The 23,110-nt window shown below is 38.0% G+C and overlaps 1 protein-coding gene across 3 annotated transcripts in view; it reads right to left on the reverse strand.

The window, feature by feature from the left end:
• Positions 1–13,086, reverse strand: part of eya2 (EYA transcriptional coactivator and phosphatase 2) — a 48,922-nt gene extending 35,836 nt beyond the window's left edge. For 2 of the 3 annotated variants that reach the window (XM_079840339.1, XM_079840338.1), the window contains exon 1: positions 12,709–13,086. The gene's annotated coding sequence lies outside the window, so the exon portion shown is untranslated. Of the gene's footprint in view, positions 1–2,405; positions 2,443–12,708 lie in introns of all 3 variants that reach the window. The other variant, XM_079840340.1, reaches the window with a different exon arrangement.
• Positions 13,087–23,110: the final 10,024 nt, after the last annotated feature.

Consider the following 23,110-nt stretch of genomic DNA (forward strand, 5'->3'; position numbering starts at 1 on the left):
ATATATACATATATATATACATATATACATATATATATACATATATATATATATATATATATATATATATATATATATATATATATATATATATATATATACATATATATATACATATATACATATATATATACATATATACATATATATATACATATATATATACATATATACATATATATATACATATATATATATATATATATATATATATATATATATATATATATATATATATATATATATATATATATATATATATATATATATATATATATATATATATATATATATATATATACATATATATATACATATATATATACATATATATATACATATATATATACATATATATATACATATATATATACATATATATATATATATATATATATATATATATATATATATATATATATATATATATATATATATATATATATATATATATATATATATATATATATATATATATATATATATATATATGTGTGTGTGTGTGTAAAAATAACTAATGAAAATAACAAAATGACTAAAACTTAAATGGAATAAAAAAAATTGTATAAATACTATAATAGAATATAAATAATACTAAAATAATACTGTCAACATAACTGTCTCAGGGGGAAAAAACATGATTTTCTAATACATATACAAATATCTAAGTAGTTTGAGAGCGTAGAGCGACTGACTCGATTACATTCGCAGTGCTTCACATGAGTGGGCGGAGCTAAAGAGTTCTTTTGGCGCCATTCTCTGATTGGTGGAGATTTCTCTGCAGAATCATGGGTAATGTAGTTTTTTAGAAATAAGTTGAAATAGGGGCTGACGACTAACAAAGGCATATTAACAGCCTCTTAGCTCACAGCAGGTCTGTCTTTAAAGGTTATTAAGTTATCTGTAAAAATCGAATTCCCTGTGGAGTAAATGAATGGACTGTTGCTCTATACCCTGCATGTCCTGACAGGAGCCTTATGACCGGGTTAAGAGTGCAGGTTGGCTGTCTTTGAAACAAATCATGAGCCGTAGCTTTGCCATATGGCTGTCTGATCTATAGTGAGCTCTCCAGGCCGAACAGTCCTCTCAAGCGTTCAATCAAAGCCACCAAACTGCTCTCTGGCCGGTAGCTGAGGGCTATATCCCATATGGCGCTGTACGCAGGGCGCGGGTGACCGCTGCATCCCCTGAAGGGAAACCGCGAGACACTGTGACCTCGCTGAAACAATGCAGCACTTCTGCAGCCCTCGTATTTCCACCGTGACTCCAGACAGACCGTGAGCAGCCATCTGCCCTTTCATTTCCTCTAAACTCACATGCTGAGGGATCAGTGGAGCAGGTATTCGGGCTACGAAAATGAGAACTGATTGAATACGGACCCTTTTCACATTTACAGGGTTCCAAGAAGCCATCATAGTGGTGAACGGACACCACGACAGATATAATGTTTGTGTTCCCATTTGCTCCAACAGCAAAAGAAAAAAAAATCCACGATAGCGTTTCAGTGACTTTACAAAAGTGGAAAAAATGAGATTGATTACAGTGGTCAGAAGATGGCAAATTTGCCGTCACTCCCTCAGCTATTTTATTAGAAACACCCACACAGCAAAGTGAAAGCCACAATATGGAATTTTTTCGGCGCTTGATGTCGCTTATTTAAAACAAAGGCAGAGTTTTTATTCTGCCACAGACGAGCGCTTCCGCTTCTTCCGTATGCGAATGTGAGCGAACGCAACGCTGTTTTATCATATTAGTGTTGAAAGTTATAATGCTACTCTGTGCATTCAGTCTGTGGCGACTGGGACACTTGTTGCACACTGCAGTGCTAGATCGATATTAGACATGGTAAAACATGGTACTCGCGGTAAATCAAGAAAACAAGACTTAAACAATAAGCTATATAACAATGATTCATTTTCTGTCCATGAATGATCCAAACAGTTGCTCACCTGTCTCATAAAACACATTGTATATTAAAGCGTCTTTGATATTTCCATGGTTTCTTCAAAATAAAATGGAAATCGAGGGTGACGCGTGTATGATGTCATTGGTAAAAAATGCTTATTTCTCTGGATTTAAACATTCTTGGAAACGTGGGATAATATAAACAAGTCAACAAAATATATAACATTGTTCTAGTGGATTTTGGATATTTTTATAAAAAAATCTTACATATTGTGCCTTTAACTAGTTGTCTGTTTTGTTTAATTAATTTAATTTAACAAAATAGCATTACTGTACAGTATTGAGCAGAAGATATATATACTATATATATATATATATATATGGTGAGGGGGGGGGGGGCTCGATTTTTTTGTGATTTGAATATGCAAATGACACATTTCTGAGTGTGACTTAAAGGTTTAGTTCACCCAAAAATGAAAATTCTGTCATTAATTACTTACCCTCATGTCGTTCGACACCCGTAAGACCTCCGTTCATCTTTGGAACAGAAATGAAGATATTTTAGTTGAAATCTGATGGCTCTGAAAGGCCTCCATTGGCACAATGGCACGGTTCACTCTCAAGACCCTTAAAAGGTACTGAAGACGTTGTTACAAAGTCCATCTCACTACAGTGGTTCTAAAATAACTTTATGGAGTGACGAGAATAGTTTTTGTGCGCAAAAAAACCCCTAAATAACGACTTATATAGTGATGACGATTTCAAAACAAGGCATCATGAAGCTTCGAAGCGTTATGAATCAGTGAGTCAAATCATGTCCTTGAATGAATTGAATTATATCTAAAAGTTTATTGAAGATATTTCTGTAAAATATATAGGGAGCCCTTACTTGCACATTAATATTAAAGGGTAACAACAGAGCCCAAATTATTAGCCTAAATTCAGTTGCTATTTATTTTTAAGTATAATAATCAACACTCAAATAACACATTGTATGCAAACTTTACATAAGGCAGTTTTTGCATCAACTTCTATATCTAATTATAAAATAGTTTTTTCTCCAATTCGTTGTTGAAATAGCTATAATAATTTATACACAGTGTCTGTCATTTTCATGACAGGTTTATTTAATATGCATGAAATAATCAAGACATCCCTACCAGGTTAAATAGAATATAATGAATATAACGGCTAATATAGAGCATATATTTAGTGAAAGAGTTGATTTATCTAGTGAATAAAATTCTGTGGACACTGAATGACTGCCTGAGGTAAATGTGATGCTACATGACATTGTTTAGTTTACAAGCAGTTATATTGACGTCTTTCCGCCGTTGAAACACTGATTGAGCGATTACACCACATATATACATGACAGTAAGTTGTAATGTATCCTCAGCATACCTTCAGATGTTCATTCATGTTTATTCTTTAGTAAGAGATGATCGATCGCCTTCACAGATGATCGCATAGTAGTGATCAGTGAACAGTGATCAGTCACGCCACATAAAAGAGCGTCAAAACGGCATTTATCGTTTGAATTTCGTGATAAAATGGACTGAATACTTAATATATTCGTGTGGGAACTCGGATTGAAGTGTGTTCCGCGCTTAAAACAAGCCGACTGTGAACTGTTAAAGATTGCACTCGGAAACTGAGTCTATATATATATAAAGTATGCTTTGCAGCACTTGTCCTTATGTAATGTACATAAAATATTTAAAAAAAGATTTAGTTATTTACATTGTGAACTGTGAAAACACATCTTCACAGTCAATGAAAAGGGTTCATTGTTCAGTTTCAGTTGTTTCATTGCTCAGTAAGGCATTTAATTTAACTTTTAAAGTCAAATTGAGTCATTTTGTCATGCTTTCTTGAGTCCCAGTTTTATATGCAACATTCAGAAATGCACATTTTGAAGGTCAGTTTAAAATCAAACCTGAGCCACTCATGCATTTTATTGACTTATGTGTCTTTTATTGTGCATGCAAAAACGTCTTCCAAGCAAACCAACAGAAGTTTCACTCATTTTTCACAGAAAAATCTCAAAAAGCTGCTACAAGATTTTCTTTTGCATTCAAAATCAAAACTTTTCTGCAGAGTGGAGTTTGCTTGCATATATTTTGCTGAGCTCAACAGATGCTGATAAATGCTGTAAACATCTTACATTCATCAGCAACTCTGGTGTTTTTCCTGTGCAGCCTTGCGATGCAACAGCGGAAATCTTATTGGCAGCGAACACTCTAGAAGAAGTGACTGTCGTTGAGATCTCGTTATATTTCACTGATGCAGTTGACATCAGGTAAATATTCTTATCCAAGCGTCAAACTTCCTCTAGCTTGTGTTGAACCTGAGGGCACTTGCTGTGCACACTTTGGGAGCATTTCAAATGATGGTGTTTTCCATGTGAAACGCACACACAAACTGAGCGGCCCGTCTACGGCCACTTGCCTTTGGGGCTCAAGCCTGTCTGCAGCCTTTGAACTCAGACTGTCGTAAATAAAGCCGGCCGGCCACACGCGTCTGCTCTTTAGCTCGCTAATGGAGCGATGGGGGGGCTATAACAGCCTAGTAATGGTCTCTTGAGAGGCAGCGGCGCTTACATCACTGTCCAGGGATTTCATCAATGCAGGAGCGCAGCAGAGCATGGGAACCCTGATAAGTGTTGCACGGACACAATGAAGATATATGCGCGATGATGTCATGTACGATAAAATCATGATAATGTTATAAATCGCAATAGATAGGGTTGTTTCTGCTGAGAATTCAAAATGCTTTATGTCTTACATAACCATGTGGTAAGCCCCTATTTTTGGGAAATCTAGTGAATTAAAATCTTTCTAAATGAAAGGCACTTTTTATTTGAAACTTGATGGAACGCAAACCAAAAGATAAGATTATTCGAAACAAATGAAGTCTGACTTCAGTGCAAAAACAGCTTCACGTTACGTAACACAGAATGTGACTCCAAAGAGTCTAAGTAATATTATAAAGCAGCTGTTTTTTTCCCCTTTTTGTTTACTCCATATTTACGTATATACTGTATATTGTACAAAATAAACCATCATACCATTCTATGTTCAAACTGAAACATTTGTAAAACATTTTTTGGTAACACTTTAGTATAGGGAACATATATTCACTATTAACTAGGCTTCAATAAACTCCTAATCACAGCTTATTAATAGTTACTAAGGTAGTTTTTGTAGCATTTATATGGTGTAGGATTAAGGGATATTAAATATATGCTATATGAGTACTAATAAATAACCAATACTTTTTAAATAACCAAAAGTTTTTCCTTGCAGAGTGGAAACGTTGCATGCTTGCTTATTTTTGCAAACTTTCCAAGTTCCTCGGTCATAACAATACATGTTGTTCACTTTATTTTAAGGTGATGTAGTTACATTGTACTTACTCAAATAAGTACTGAGTAATACTAATTAACTATACATGTACTTACTATAGAGTTATGGTTAGGGTTGGTTACTTGTAATTGTGCATCATTTCTTGTTATTACGTGTAACTGTCACCTTTAAATAAAGTGCTGCCAAAAACACAGCTAAGAAAAGTGTTAAGCATGCAAAAAGTGTGGAAAATCCATGTAAACTGTCGTACAATTAAGTATTCAAAGTCGTTTGATTCTTTTCCTCTTTGCTTTTCAGCCAGAAACATGACAATACTTGTCGGCAAAGAAAAGTGTAAAACGGATTAGCACGGTCAACGGAAAGGCCTCCTCTCTGAGAAACACCAAGCTATCAGTTTTCCCATCCTGCAGATAGACTTTTAATTTATTGGCTTCTGTTATTAAAAAGCCCAGCCCGAGCTCGGCCGCGTGTTCCTGGCCACCATGTTTGTGTGTAACACTAACCGCCTGCCACGGTGGGCTCTGCTTTCCACATGACAGCCTCCAAGAGGAGAAAGCCACCTTTCATGCCAGCTTGTATTGAAGGATCGCCTCTCCCACCCAAAAAACCCCCCGACTTATGTGTAATCGACCCCCTTCGTTCAGACATTCGCCCCATCGGTTCCCAATTTCTCATCCTTCCCATCCTCCCCCCGTCTCTACTGCCGCCACCCTCCAGGTCTGCTGGACCCTTCACCCCTGGAGCGCTGCCCCGAGACGTGGGTCATGCATGGGGACAGCTGGTGGACCTCCCAGAATCCATCTTATGAGGGACTCGGTCAGACGGCACTCTGTTCCCAGGTAACACATCTGGCCTGTTGTAGTGCGGAGGCTCAGGCTGCATTAAAACAGCTCGAGCTGCGTGGTTTCCGCGCATGCAAATCACATGCACAACGAAAGAGCACCGAGCAATGCAACCATTCTGAGATAGCATTTCACTGTGAAAAAAAGAAGTGCGCTTAATTGTATCGAACGCGCACTTGTAGTGTACTTCAAATGTTAAAAGTATGCATACTTGCAAAAAAGGTGAGTACGGTACTTTTCATGACAGTTTCTTTGTAATAATGTCATTAAAGTTTTAATAATATTCTGTTGTGCTTTAATGGAGTGCACATATTTTTTATTTGTAAGTACTTCATTATAAGTTTACCCATAGTGTTTAAAGTTGATACATTTTAAATGCACTAAATTGCAACTTCATCATTCACCATCATACGAATATATTTAAATACATGATATAAAATTTTCAATGTATATTTAAGTTTACTGAAAATGCCTGTCAGTACATTCATACTTTAGGCATATTAAAAAAAGACAATAGAGGTGGTTATGAAAAAAAAAAAATACACTCTAAAAAAAAAGGTTCTATATGGCACCAAAAATGGTTCTTGGCTCGTAATCATAGGGGAACCATTTTTAGTGCTATATAGCACCAATTTTGGTGCTTCAGTGGTTCTTCAGAGGTGCTATATAGCACCTTAGTCAAAAGAACCGGTGAAAAACCTCTGAAGAACCGCTCAAGCACCAAAATTGGTGCTATATAGCACTAAAAAAGGTTCCCCTATGATTACGAGCCAAGAACCATTTTTGGTGCAATATAGAACCTTTTTTTTTTTAGAGTTTACATATAAAGGTGAACTACTTAAGTGGGTCAAAAAAGCACTAACTGCATTTAATACTATAATGCATTTTCATTGAATTAAAGTGTCTTTAAAGTACACTATTTCCATAAGTACTTTTTTAACAAATATACTAAAGCGGACATATTTTTCACAAGTGTATAATCATATTTTAGGCTTGAAAACATGCTTTTCATTCAGCGTCGAAGCTAGATTTGTACATTTCTGAGTGGTGCCAGGGTTTTGCTATGCAGTTGCTAAGGATGTCTGAGTCTGAGTTCAAGTCTCTATGATATTCAGAGGCAAGATTTATCATCCAATCAGAAAAGTAACCGCACACCTCAAGCAGGTAGCATGCAAGCTACCGGATGAGTTATGACAAAATGTTACACTTTGGTTCTGGGCTTTGTTCAGATCACTAACCCTAAGTATATGCTATTCAACGGAGCTTACGTTGTATTTATCCAAGAATTGAGTTTGCTTCTTGTTTGACTTGGATTTAAAAACCCGAGCATTCTCATGACTTGGAAAACAGCCGTGCACCGTCTACATAATGCATGCACAAGCCAGGAAGACGAAGTAGTTTATTCAGTTAGTAGTCTTGAACTTTTAACCTTGAGACACGGTGAGCTGCAAATGCTAACATCCACAACTTACATTGTTGTGGACACTCAATGAATGATTTATGACTTCATCAAAGAAACCTGTTGAAAAATTTCCTGCTTATTTGCCCCGAAGGTGGTTAGCATGTGTAAACGCGCTCGATGTGCAGTGAGGAGGAACATTTCAGCTTATTCAAGAGAGCTAATTTGTTTAGATTGTATACGATCCAAGATTTTCAGTCGCCACCTTTGGAAATTGATTATGAGAGAGAAAATCTTTTAATGATTCACGTGTTGATTGATGTCGTGTTACTCACTGCTGAGACTGCGGTGTTGAGTTTTGTTGTTCTAGACTGTCAACTGCTCGGGCCGTTAATGCAATTAGTGTCATAAAAAATCCCAATATAAGCATTATTTATATGATAGGGCTGAAAGGTATAACAGTATATGTGTGGTGTGATGGTAGAAACGTCCAAGTTCTGCTTGGGTGCCATCAGCCAGTCGGCACTGTAATGACGTTATTTTCATATCAGCCTTCTTTTGTTGGATGAATTATTCTATTTTTTGGTTTGCATCCATCAAGTTCCAAATGAAGCACCTTTCATATGTAAAGTATTTAATTCACTGGATCACAGCAGCTGGAACACACACACAGACACACACACACACGCGCACGTCTGGTTTACTATCTTTGTGGGGACTCTCCATAGATGTAATGCTTTTTACTGTACAAACTGTATATTCTCTCCCCTTACACTAACACTACCCCTACCCCTAAACCCACACACATTTTTACACTTTTTCAAAAAAACATATTCTGTGTCATTTATAAGCTTGTTTCCTCACGGGGAGCTCAATTTAGGTGGCACGAGTCCCCATGAGTCTGTGTGCATTCAGTTTGAAGTCCCCACTCGGACAGAAAAACATGAACACATATGTACACTCACACACACACAGCACTTTGCTTTATGACTCCATGACAGTGATACATGTGACGCTCATGTCTGCCAGCAAGTGTGTGTGTGTGTGTGTCTCTAAGATATAAGATAAGGACTAAAGGTTGGCAATAGCTGAAGAACCAGCTGCTGTTTGGTGAAAGAATGAGACTGTAGGGAAAAGGAGGGGTTTGGATGTCTCTCTGTGTGTGTGTGTGTGTGTGTGTGTGTGTGTGTGTGTGTGTGTGTGGTCCTGTTATTCTCTACGTTATGAGGACCAAATGTCCCCACAAGGATAGTGAAAATGTAAAACAGCAGAAGGTTGTGTGTGATGGGTAGGTTTAGGGGTAGTGTTAGTGTAAGGGGAGAGAATATACAGTTTGTACAGTATAAAAAAAAACATTACACCTATGGAATGTCCTCAAAAAACAGGAAACCCAACATATATGTGTATGTGTGTGTGAGACAGATTGAAAGGGAACAGCAAAAATGTGTGTTGCTTCCTATTCACATTAACATACAACATCTCTCCATGCAAGCAATATTTGGACATTGTAAACTCAAGCGTTAATATTAGCATTGCTTATAATTTTGGTTAATGACATGAACCCTAACCCTAACTAAATGATGGGGAATCCCACACTGAAGAATGGACCCGAGTCATGTCTACAGACCAGAATATCAGAGACTTTAAAGGGAAATTATAATGTACTCACCCTCATGTTGTTTCAAACCTGTATCTGTTTCTGTTGAACACAAAATAAGACATTTTTAAGCATGTTAGTAACCAGACAGTTGACGGCACCCATTGACTTCCATAGTAGGTAAAAAAAACAGTATAGAAGTCAATGGGCGCCGACAAGTCTCTGGTTACCAAAATTCTTTAAAATACCTTCTTTTGTGTTCAACAGAAACTCATACATGTTTGGAACAACATGATGATCTATGAACTATACGTTTTTTTTTAGCTACCACCTAGCAACCACCAAAGCAGCTTCATAGCAACAACCTAGCATCATGGCGGAGGCTTTTGCGCAGGTAAGCACTGCTCACATTTACATCAGAAAATGCTAAATTGAGTTTGTATCTTCATGTTTCCTGCACCTTCTGACCAATGAATTTCTGGTCCATTATTACTAGACAACGTATATAAAAACAATCATAATAGTCTACAGAGTTCACAGAGAGATTTCTGATCAAATATTTTACAGCAAAACAAATATTGAAAATATTCAGTACTATTGAACTAAAATTCTCCGGGTTCTTCATCACTGTGAAAAGCCAAATATGACGAACCGTCAGTGATAAAACCTTGAGGAGTAACACAAATCACCTAAAACGTTCACCATTCGAGGTTTGGTTGTAATCAAAGACGGTTCGAGCTTCAGCGTCGTCTGATCAAAGCGAGGGTTTATGGTAATTCGGGCCCCTGACCGGTCCTGTATACGCTTTAGGAAAAGGCTAGTATGAGCAACAATAATAGCTTTTAGTGTTCAAATTGTTGCACCATTTAATCCTGCTGCTTTTCCTAGATTTGCATTATAGGTTTTGCTCTTCATACTTTCATCCTGAAAGTGAAAATTCCTCGGAGCCACAGTTGCGACCGGGATGATGATGTGGCAGTGTGTTAACTGCGACAACGGCTTTTCGCTGCCGCTCACATTCAGTTGCTCAAGACTCACGAGACTCCAGGAACACCTCTGTGGGCGCTAGCTAAATATTTTGCTCATTACGAGCGAGGTTATCTTCCATCTGGAAGCGGAGGATCGGTTGACAATTCAAAGCAGAAGCAGAGTTCAAGGCCTCCAGCCTCACCCTAAAAACCGAGGGGTTAACGCCGGCCGGCCCGTAATGAAACGAGCGCCGATAAGCTCAGGAAGAGCCGTGCTTCCTATGAAAATATTTATCATTCCAGAAACCTTTGGCTGCAGAGGACTTTAGGAATTAATTTGTGTTTTCTTAGGAGGGGGTGCTCAGGATGGGGAACTCGGGCCTCGCTTTCGACCAGGAATCGTGCAGCTTATTCACAATTTATTAGAGTTAGTAATCAGAACCATGACGGGAAGAGAGGTCTGTGAGAGAGGAAGAACGAGCTCAGAAAGAGAGCTGATGTTATTATACACTGAAAAGGAGAGCGTTAAATCAAACTCGCCCCTGTGCAAATGACCTTTGATGCCTGTTTATACAACAATATTGGTGCGGAAAAAAAGAATGGCCGCTTTTATGTCAGATTCAAATGAGTCGTTTTAATTAATACAAATATATATGTAATGCATGCATTTGATGCATTTTCAAAGCATCGAATGTTTCAAAGCAGAGAATGGTGTTCGTTTCCACACACTCCATTTCTGGATGGGTTTGAATTTGGTTCTTTTAGGAAGGAATCAAGTGTGAACGGATCTATTTCTACTGGCAGCAGGAGACCAAATTTAATATGAATAATTTAATAACGCAATGCTATTTTTAGTTTTATGTCTAAGAAACAGCCGTGCGAGATTCGTCACATTCACAATATAAGTGCATGCATGTGCATGTTATATAATGAGAAATATTATTCGCTTTATCGTCGTCATGTTAGAAAAACAGAATCCGCTGAGTTGCCGTGCATGAGTCAATATTTCTTGGACATGTTTGTGGTGTTGCAAAGTCTTGACGTGGTAGAATCATTACAGTTGAGACAGTTTAGGATCAGTATTACGTCTGGTTTTGAGGATCAGCGCTGTAGACCTGGATGGATAATAATTTGCAATTGTGTAATAGTGACCTGCGTTTTCAATGTATTGAGCATGGGGTTGTGAGAGCTTCTCGAGGACGATGAATGCTTCTCTTTGAAAAATGCTTAGCAAGGCACCCTAAAATTACCTTATTAGCTTTCCGACTTTAAACATCACCTCAGCGATTTCAGAGTTCAGAGTAATCGTCTAGCTTGACGTGACATCCGCCATTGGTTTATTTCAAACAGCCAAATTTCCTGCTCGCATTAATAGACACGTATGCACAAACTAAGACTACTAACATGCGAGTGAAAGCAATCACCAAGAGCGATTGCACAGAGTGTTTTAAAAAAGTGGATAAATTAAATGAAGAATTACAGATCTGGAAATCAAAGTATTTGGTCTTTAATAATAGAAGGGGCCTTTTCCCTTCAGAAACGGTGCTGGACGTAAATGCCAGGTAGTTAACTGAAGCAATATTTCACAGCATTTTAACCCAAGAGAATCACTTAAAATCATATTTAGCTTCCAAATACATCAGCAAAAATATGAACAACATTCATTGCACGTTTACATTTATTTCACCTTAGTAGAAGATACCATAAATCAGCTTTTGAGGGGGGAAAAGGCCTCGGGTGACAATATTTTGTGGTGTTTTATGTCTGCTTCAGGATAGGGTGTGAGTTTTTGTTACTGTTATTCTTTTGTGTCTAACTATAATAACAAAGAAGGTTCTTTAATGATACAAAATAGAACCGTTTCTGCATTAATGCCTTCACAATGACCTACAAACTAATCTTTAATTGTATTTAGATTATAGTACTTTTTAAATGATGTTTGTGAAAAGTGTTCTGTGTGTAAAATATGAATGGCAAATTGAGATTATTATTGTGTGTTTAGATGCATGGTGCTGATCTCCGTTTAATAACTCAAATATAGTTATGAAGTTGTGAAACTAACCATTTAAGAGCCAAGTCTTCATTTTTAAAAGTGTGTTCACTTTAATGTGTTCAAATTAAACAAACATTTCCTAAACGTATGCATTTATGTTTGTGAACATATAAAATATGAATAAAAATAAGATTGTGAATTATTACAAATTGAGATGATTTGTGTTTGACCTAAGAGAAACAGAAAACACACTGCATGCAATACACTAAATCAAGCTCTGTGTTATTATGTTTAGCTGCACTCTTTTATGCATATGGTTATTGGGATGATGAGTTGCTCTAAGTTTGTGATGTTTCATTATAGGTCCTTCACATTAAGGTTTTGGTTTCCTTTAAATCACAATATAAGGGGGACATGTTATATGACTACATGTTATTTTTATTTTTTTTACCAAGTATGATATCTGGATCTGTATGTTAGGTTAACAAACGCGTCCATCATGCGTTTTTGTGAGATTTTCCAATAATCGATAGTAGGCCTATGTATGCCATTACACAGACAGGAAATATTAGCGGGGTTGTATCATCAAATACAACACAACACAAGACAATACCAGTGAGTAAATGATGCACTCACCATATCTGGAGCAAAGCAAATGGAAAAAAATCAGCTGTAAGTTCAGCAAAGTTCCCTGTCCATCCTGACGCGAGTTGCTCAGAGCGCCGACAGACGGATATAATGACGCATCCCGCCGCTGATGTTACATGCGAATTAGAAATGTTAAATGAACCGGTTGCGCGCGCGCTGAAGATCGCAGTGTGTTCGAGAGCTCTGTCTGTGGTGTGTGTGTCTCGCTCCCTGCGTGTGTGGCGCACTCAAGTGCGCACTAATGTGAAGAAACGTTCAATAAATGAGCGACCTGAAGTTCCTCCTCCTCCAGCTCATGTCCTCAACACGCGCGTGTAGCTCAACCACAATGAGACCATCCTGCTCTCTCTCTCTCTCTCTGTGTGTGTGTGTGTGTGTGTGCATGCGCGCTTTACAGCCTCAAAGATGAAACGTGAAAAACAGACGTAAAATAACATTTTGAATAACTTATATTTTACCTATATATATATATTTTTTTTAATAATACATCAAATCGTCTTCAAACATCTTAATAAACATACTTAAATCACGTCTTAATCCATATGTAAAAATACAGAAAGGTCAGGAAAGAATCAGCTCTGAGTAAATCCAGATAGGAAAAAACAAATGTGTGTTTGTGAAGGAGATCCAACTCCATTACTGTTCCAAAGAAAGTTACAGATGATCAAATTTAAAAGTTATTAATTTAGTCCTTCATTATGATACAGTGTTTGTTGTGAATTTAAGCAAATATGCTTGCACAAATGATTGATGTTAAAAAATGATCTGTAGTCAAAATACAATGCATGATTTTCAGCCAATGTGAAATAATACAATGAACTGGATAAACATGCTGACTTCCGTTCCTCTTTTGTTGAGTTCCCTTTTACAGCCAGTTTTCCTTTAAAATCAATGATTGTTTCATTTCAGAAGTGGTTAAAAGAGAAGGATAAACCATACCATTATCAACGGAAATGTCCCCAGGGACGACAGTTTGCATGTGCATTACATTTTGATTTGCATTGAAGGGATGGTGTTTCTTTAAATCCATTATATCGAAGTATGTACTTAAATTTAAATATAACTTAATCGTGAAATAAATTGGATTTTTGGTCACTCTCTTTAAAAAAAATATTGTTTATAAACTATATTGTCACGAAAATTAAGTGTAAGTACAATTATTTTACTATTTAAGGAACTAGATGTAGATGTCCTGTCTCTTTAAGAAAGTTGATAAAAATGTTCTTTGTTGCAGTTATTACGTTAGGTAAACATTATGGGAACCAACAAAATATTCAGGACAGGTCGTACAGGTTATGTTAATGACATTTACTTTTTTTTCTCACTACATGACAGATTTGTGAACTATAGTTTACAAGGCTTGAAAAAAATCTGATAAGAGTGTGTGTGAGCGTCTCATACGGTGATTCTTAAAATGCCTTAAAGCTGTATTGTTATGTGTCATATGTTCATTCTCTCAGCAGTTCTCACAAAACTAATGTTTGAATGAAGCATCCTAAAACACAAAAAGGAAGACTGGGGTTGGTTGTCACAAATACCGTGAATTATCTGATTAGACAAATGCTGTTTAACTGTAAATCATAATATTTTTATAATATAGATTTTTGCAGTTAAGACTTTATGGTTTGTGTCTATACAGAAACTGAGTTTCAAATATAAACTGGCATAAAAAGTGTGACAACTAGCCCCGGTGTAACGTAATTAAATCAAAGACAGAAATCACATTTACCATCACATTGTTGTGGATTTCACTGTCGCAACATCCTATATCTGAAGGTCAAATCAAGTTCACACTATTACTGTTAAAAGAAACATGACCATCATCTGGTTACAATAAGAAGTGATTCAGATATGTGTGTGTGTGTGTGTGTGTGTGTGTGTGTGTGTGTGTGTGTGTGTGTGTGTGTGTGTGTGTGTGAGTGAGAGAGAGAGAGATGCTTGTGGATTTGATTTATTTCCAGAGATGGCAACAGTCTGGCTGCCAAGACAGAAAGGTAGAAAGAGTCTGAATAAAGGCGAGCGAGAGCGTGGATGAGGAAAAATCCCGTAACCTTACCTATGACTGAAGTTAAGTAACGCAACCCAGACACAAATTTGTCTGCCCGTGATTCATTTTGGCGAGGAGGGTGGCCGATCTCCATGCTTTCTGTGGAATGTGCGGCTAAAGAAGAAAATAAAAGCAGCCATTGTCTTTATCTTTATTTCTCTCTTGGCGTTTTGTTGAGCCGGTCAAACACGCTGCGAACAGCAAGAGATCAGGGAGAGTTTCCTCCCAATTCACCATTTCACTTCTGTCTACCATTCCTCAAGAGCAAAGAACTAGAACCCATTTCCAAAACATCATGTAAATATTCCCCATAAGAGATGAAGTTCGTTTCTATTTAAGTCTGCATTCAGCTGATGCCAACACTAATATTAAGACCTTGAAGCAGTAGTGAATATATTTAGGTTAAAAGCTGAGCGTCACATTTATTATTGTGCATAACCTCAACCGTTTATAGCGTTTATATCGATTTTATACCTCAAATCATCATCTTGTTAATGAGAGGTGTGCTGTTACTTTACTTATCTGTTTTCAGGGTTTTCATCTTGAGGGCTCTTTTGACTTCTAGCACCCAGAACACATTGGTAACTGCCTGGAAACGCCCTAGTAACACTCCAAAAAAGACTTTTGCCAGCAATTGCCTGGCAAACACAAAGCAACATGCTAAAAAACACTCAGAAGCCCTGTTTACACCTAGCCTGGCTCCGCCATCCTACGTACTTCCGCTCAATTTTCAGTACATCGTCTGGGTTTGCGCTATATTCGCTGGTTTTCTCCTGCCAAATTTTAACCGATCCAATCAGCGAACAGAGGGAGTGGCTGAGAACGATGACGTTGATGTCGTGCGCTAGTTTGAGTTGTAGTTCAGTAATGGTGGCGGAGAAAGATGCGAGCGAAGCCATTCATCCGTTGTGGCAACGCAGCCGAATATCCAGAAGTTAAGCAAGAACAATCTTTGCTGAGTTTTGTTGGTGTCCATGATGTTGTGGCCCTCCTCCCCACAGGGTTCGGGAAAAGTTTGATTTTCCAGCTCGCTCCGTTAGTGGTGAAGAAGTTCGCTCGCGATGCTAAGCTGATATTTGATGACATACGTCACGACCAAACGTTAGCGATTGGTTATGGCAGATTCAGAGTGGCTCTGGGCAGATCCAATAGTTTTAAACTTCAACAGAGTTCCCGCCTTCAAGGAAGTTAATGCTTGTCAATGGAGAGTGGCCAGACTCTCTGTACAAACGAAATGTACGAGAGTCTGGTAGGACCAGGCTAGTTTACACCTGGTATTAAGATGCGTTTTGGTCGATCGGATCACAAGTAGATGAGGGAGACATTCCTGTCTCTTTTGTGCACTTTCAATAACTTCTGTCCTGATTTCTTCAAGGGGTGGGGCTATGGCCGGGTAAAATAAACTCTCACAATTTACATCTGAACATGGAGACAATAGAAAAAATCAGGAATGGCGAGAGAACATTGTGCTTGGTACACCACACTTGGGTCTTCAGCCGACAAAGTTTAAAGGGGTCCTATAATGCCCTTTTCACAAGATGTAATATAAGTCTCCGGTGTCCCCAGAATTTGTCTGTGAAGTTTCAGCATGGATTATTTATTATAGGATGCTTTGAAAGCCCCTATTTGGGTGGCTGCAAAAACACGCTGTTTTCGTGTGTGTCCCTTTAAATGCAAATTAGCTGCTGCTCCCCGCCCCTTTTCAGAATAGGCCTTTGCAGCTCACACTAGTTTGGGTAAACAACAACAACAACAACTGGAGTGTGGAGAACCTCACACGGCAAGGAGAATTCACAAAGATCAACACCAACTGTTTGACTAAATTCATTTTCAGAACATAAGTAGGGGAGAGCGGGGCACAACCTAACGCTTTTTGACTGTCTCAGTTTGTGTAAATCCACTTGGGGTTCAGAGTATTTATTTTTTCCCACATTAATTTCACACATGTCTAGTACAATTATGTGATTTTGTTTCATTAATACAGTGTGTGCTTTTTTCTTGATTTACCCCGAAAGAATGGAAGTGAAATGTGACAACGTGTCCCATAGGTGGCGTACTTTGTAACACGTGAGGGGCACAATATAACATGACCAAATAACAGCTTAATGTTACCTGAAATAATCAAAAAAATATCCAAGACAAACTAAAATATTTTGTCAATAAAATACAATTATTAACTTTTTAAAATAAAAGAATGGCATTTTTTAATCATTAAAAATATACACATTTTTGAGTTTGACAACAAACACATCGCTAAATACATCTATACGGCATAGTTCAAAACATAATAATAATGAATAATTTATAGATTCGTTTTATTTTTAAGAAATAATAAAAGTGAGCTTTTGAATTGTACAGGCGATGAGCAAATAGGGTTAGGAGAGAATCGACATCACCCTTTATTCAAATATTATTCAAATATTTTGTAAGCATATTGCGTAATTGTGTGTTTTATTTTTAATAATGCAGTGCCATGCAACATGCCAAATTGTGCTATTTTCATGATTTATCACAACATTTTTTATTTATTTATGTAGTTCAGATACAATAATATTTTGAGTTTCTATTTATTAAACCAATTTCCCTCATTGTATTAACTCAAATTTTTTATTTCAATTAACTAAAAATTTTAAGGCAACCAGGTTACTTATTTTTTAAGTTAAACCAACAATATTTTTTTACAGTGCACAAGTTCATTTCAACTCTCTATATTACAATTTACATTCAACTGACTTACAATTTTGAGTTGAATCTTGTATAACTTAAATTAAAAAGTTGAAATTGCTTAACTTTTTTTGATTTTGAGTTAAATTAACTTAAAAACATATGTTGTCATAACTTATTGATCCTATAATTTTTTACAGTGTAGCTGCGTTAGTCTACTTTTGCCATGGTGTCAGAACTGGTAAACCGTTGTCACTTGTAAAAACAAAATGGCGGCGCCGTGGGTGAAAAAGTACAGATTAAGGGGTGGGAATATTATAATAAGATCCCCTTCCTACATCACTAGGGGAGTGAAATCTGAGCGGCTCATTTTTCAAATGCTTGCAGAGAAAGGCTAACCAAAACAAAGTTACTGGGTTGTCCTTTTTCACGTTTTCAGTAGGCGGAGAGAAGGGGGATGTTTTAGTAGCTGTTTGAACACATTTGACCACATGATGAGCGTCTACACTTCGAAAGCAATCCGGTCGAATATGTTTTCTACTACTGCTGGTAGTGGTCGAAAGTGGACAAGCTCAAAACTTTTAGACCCCGTTTACACCTGTATTTAGCGTCGTCCAACCGTGATCTGAATCCGATCAACCAAAACGCTTCTTATACCAGGTGTAAACAGGACCAGAGTTCCTCAAAAACCACATAGCAACACCCTATCAATGTGGTGGCAGCTTTATCATATGATTGAAGTAAATGTCATAAAGAACAACTCCTTTAATGTACTCGAGTCTCGGTGCGGCACTAATAAACACAGTAGAGCCTTTCACAGCAGGCCATTCTTCTGAACTAATAAACTCTCCTTCTCTCTCTCTCTCTCTCTCGCTCTCTCTCTCTCTGTCTGTGGTGGTTCTGTGAGTGGTTAGTGGAGTGTGTGCTAGTCCTCTATCCCCTCACACGCAGGTTGCTCCTCTCTGAGCGCCCCACTTGTGCCCCTCTTGTCCGTGGAATGTGGAAATCATTTCCCCCTTAATTTTATAATGGAGGTGGGGGGGAGGCCTCCCTTTGGTTCAATTTTCACCAACACCATAAAAAACAGCGGTTGTAAGAACAGCGCGGACATCTGTTTTTTCCATCGCCAGGACTTTAATGATCAGGTAATAAAAGTTTCATTTGACAGAAATTACAACAGATGTTTTAGCCGATAAAGTTCAGATAGAAGCGATCTCTGTGGAGACCCCGCTGACCCGACGGGCCCACCTCCACTACATACCGCCACAACAAAACCCCTTAAAATCACCGCCAGTTTACTTCCACTGCCATGTCTGCAAATTGATATAGAGGGGATATTCTCCTTTTTTTCTTGACTTGACTTGAGATTCCACACTGAATATTTGTAAACCCTGGATTAATATTCATATTTGCATATTTATAATATTAAAGGGGTCATGAACTGCATCGTTTCAATGTTTTATAATGTTTCCTGGGGTGCACTTATAATGTTAGTATAATTTTTACATCAAAAATTGTAATAATTTAGAAATAAAAGGCATTTTTCCAATCCTGAATTTAGCCTCTGGTCTGAAAGCTCTGTTTGAAGGGGCGTGTCTGCTGTGAGACTTCAGTGTAAACGCCCACTGCTGTGATTGGCTGCTGTGAGACTTCAGTGTAAACGGCCACTTCTGTGATTGGCTGCTGTGAGACTTCAGTGTAAACGCCCACTGCTGTGATTGGCTACTGTGAGACTTCAGTGTAAACGCCCACTACTGTGATTGGTTACTGTGAGACTTCAGTGTAAACGCCCACTTCTGTGATTGGCTGCTGTGAGACTTCAGTGTAAAAGCCCACTGCTGTGATTGGCTACTGTGAGACTTCAGTGTAAACGCCCACTACTGTGATTGGTTACTGTGAGACTTCAGTGTAAACACCCACTGCTGTGATTGGCTGCTGTGAGACTTCAGTGTAAACGCCCACTGCTGTGATTGGCTACTGTGAGACTTCAGCGTAAACGCCCACTGCTGTGATTGGCTGCTGTGAGACTTCAGTGTAAACGCCCACTTCTGTGATTGGCTGCTGTGAGACTTCAGTGTAAACACCCACTGCTGTGATTGGCTACTGTGAGACTTCAGCGTAAACGCCCACTGCTGTGATTGGCTACTGTGAGACTTCAGCGTAAACGCCCACTGCTGTGATTGGCTGCTGTGAGACTTCAGTGTAAACGCCCACTTCTGTGATTGGCTGCTGTGAGACTTCAGTGTAAACGCCCACTGCTGTGATTGGCTGCTGTGAGACTTCAGCGTAAACGCCCACTGCTGTGATTGGCTGCTGTGAGACTTCAGCGTAAACGCCCACTGCTGTGATTGGCTGCTGTGAGACTTCAGTGTAAACGCCCACTGCTGTGATTGGCTGCTGTGAGACTTCAGTGTAAACGCCCACTGCTGTTATTGGCTGCTGTGAGACTTCAGTGTAAACGCCCACTGCTGTGATTGGCTACTGTGAGACTTCAGAGTAAACGCCCACTGCTTTGATTGGCTGCATATCGCAAAAAAATCTGTTTGCAAAGCCTGCGCCAAAATTGTGACTGATTTACCAAAGAATCCACAGTGAAATGTACCGGATACAAATAAATAATGCTCAACTGAGACATTCACATTGTTGAAAATAAATAAAATAAGCACTTTCCTAGCATTAGGATCCTTTGGTAGGTAATGTTATTTTCAGTCCTGTATCGCTCTTCTCTCCTCGTCATCTCACTAACACTCCAGTGGGCGGTGCCAAAGTTGCAATGATGAAGTAGGCATTGATTTTCTTCTACAGAGGCGGTCTTTCACCGATCTATTATAGGCACATTCCACAATGAGTTGTTTGCTAGGCTTGGTAACAATAAAAGCTGTTTTTGGACTAACAAGGACATTTTCAGTTCTGAAACTTACAGGATATTCTCATAGTATACATGGATTTCTCGGCGACGTCATCACTGCTTGCGCACGCACCCGAGAGGCAGAAAGAAGAAACCTCTCGTGTTGTAGGTTGGTAGCGGCGTGTTTGTAAGTCAAAATGCCAAGGAGTTGCTGCGTGGTTAATTGTACCAACAGAGCCAGTGCTGGGTGCCTGATGTTTAGCATACCTAGGGGGAAGCATGCGTTTGCCAAAAAATTATTTTTGTTATTGCAGGTACATTTTGATAGGTAGACGTACCCTGCCATGCATTTGCAGTTAGCCGTGAGGATGTACCCAAGGGCCTTGTGGACATACACCCAGGCATCATAAGGCTTCGCTTTAATCCCTTGCCTTTGACTAGGGAGCACACCTGACCTCAACACGCAAAAATCCGGTGCAGCATCAAAGTATTTAACAAGCTGCACATGACCGCACGTAGTTGCCTATGCATCCAGGGATTTGTACGCTCTGTTTCTCTAGTATACACACTTGGTGTCTGAATTAGATAATTGTATATATCAGGCCATTCAATTGCTGGCCATTTTTTGTCATCCACAATCCACAGATCGTCATGTATAGCGTAAGGATCTGGCAAGATCTCACCATTGCTGAGAGTAAGTTTTTTTATATATAGCTATAATCGGCACGGTCGGAGGTAAAGGCTTCCCACGTTATCCATTGTCAAATATTTTATTTACAGTTTAGTATTTTGTGTATATATGTGCAGTCATGAAATGTGGCACGTAAATAAAAAAATCGCGCTGTCCAGTAGATGCGGCTAGTACATTACTAGCCTAACATGATCATTCATACATGTATCACAGCAACACTGCAAAATTAAAGACAGACAAACAGATCCAACTAAAACCACGTTTTATTGAGTCAGCAGTTATACAAACAATAAGGAAAGCTTCAATACTTAAGGTTGTTGCAGTAGCGGACCAGCTCAGCGATCTGTCTTTCTGCCTCCAGGATGCGCACGCACCCTGTAATGTTTGTAAACAGGAAACCCATGTATGATGACCTCTTATATGTCAAAAGCTCAAGGAAAATTTGATTTCTCAGTTCATGACCCCTTTAACAACAATGATTAGACAAACCATGTTTGACCATTTTTCTATTTTCTTAAAATGCATGCTAAAATAACTGTACAAAGTGCACGAATGTTTAATGAGGTTAGAATTAATGAGGTGTATAGAATTATGAAGAAGGGCTTGAGAAATAGCCTTGGGGAACACTTTATTTCGATGGTCCACTTTAGACATACTACTAGCTATAAGCAGTGATGCCAGTAACGCGTTAGTCTAATCTGACTACTTTTTCCCAGTAACGAGTAGTCTAACGCGTTACTGTTTCCAAACCAGTAATCAGATTAAAGTAATTTATCCAAGTCACTGTGAGTTACTATTTTTGTCATTTTCCTTAGTAAAAATATATATTTTTGCTTTCTTCTTGCGTCTCGGGGAGAGTATTTATGTTAAGTGAAGTGTCTTTATTACATTTTTTATTAAAACATGTTTTTTTTTTTCAGGAAATATTTTTTCATTTCAATTTAAAATGTCAGGAGATACATTTTTGAACGTTACTGTTAAAAATGCACTTCCAATAAAGTGAGTGTTGGCAAAATGGTTGTCATTTTTATGTTGAGGCGGCAGGGGTGTTGCAGGCAACTGCTGAATGTAACTAATAAAGTAACTTATAATCTAACTTAGTTACTTTTAAAATCAAGTAAACTGTAAAGTAACTAAGTTACTTTTTAAAGGAGTAATCAGTAATCAGATTACTTTTTCAAAGTAACTGTGGCAACACTGGCTATCAGTAACTCTGCACCTACATGTAAACTAGCAGTCATTAGAGTATTAGTAGACTGTCTGCTTAATGTCTGCTAACACTTTATTTTGATGCTCCACCAACAGATATTCTACTAACTGTAAGCAACGTTGCAACTACTGTATCAACTTATTCTACTTACCCTAACCATAACCTAACAGTCTACTAATACTCTAATGAGAGTTAGTTGACATGTTGCACAGTTAGTAGAATGTCTTAAAGGTGCGATTTCTGAGAATATTGTTAATATTTCTGTTATTGTTGATATTTGAAATCACCAAAACAAACACGGCCCTACCCCAAAGAATCACACCCCTATATTGATAGCCCCGTCCCCAAAATCACAAACAACGCTCTCCGTTGACTTTGCATTGCGTGAGGCTGCCACCTTGTAATTTCGGACTTATAACAAAAAACAGAACAATGTCTAAAAGCTGATATGTGACAAGGTGTACAGCAAGCAAGCTAAAAAACACAGAAACAAGTTTTTATAAGCTGTCGACCCCCCCAAAAAAACGTGGATACAGGTGATTAGACGTGAAGCTTCAGCAGGAAGAATGGGTAAATTTTGGGTTGCTGACACTCAATATGCCTCAGTATGCCTATGTGTGCAGTAAACATTTTGTCACTGTTAAGTCAAATATCCAAATGTCAGTTTTATATATTATATTTCCTGTCGCTGATTACGTTCCCCTCCAGTGGGTGTAGTTCTCAGTGTAATATAACATGTCTCAATTGCCTGTATCCCCTTTTGTGTCCTTAAACGATTGTTTTTTGGGTCAACAGCTCATAAAAACTTCTGGGTTTTTTTCATTCTGGGTTGTTTAGCTTGTTTGCTGTATACCTTGTCACATATCCGCTTTAATAAATTTTTCTGTTTTTTGTTATAAGTAAAAAATGACAAAGAGGCAGCCTCACGCA

This window comes from Gobio gobio (genome assembly GCF_949357685.1).
Source record: "Gobio gobio genome assembly, chromosome: 17".
In the NCBI taxonomy this organism is placed as follows: Eukaryota; Metazoa; Chordata; class Actinopteri; order Cypriniformes; family Gobionidae; genus Gobio; species Gobio gobio.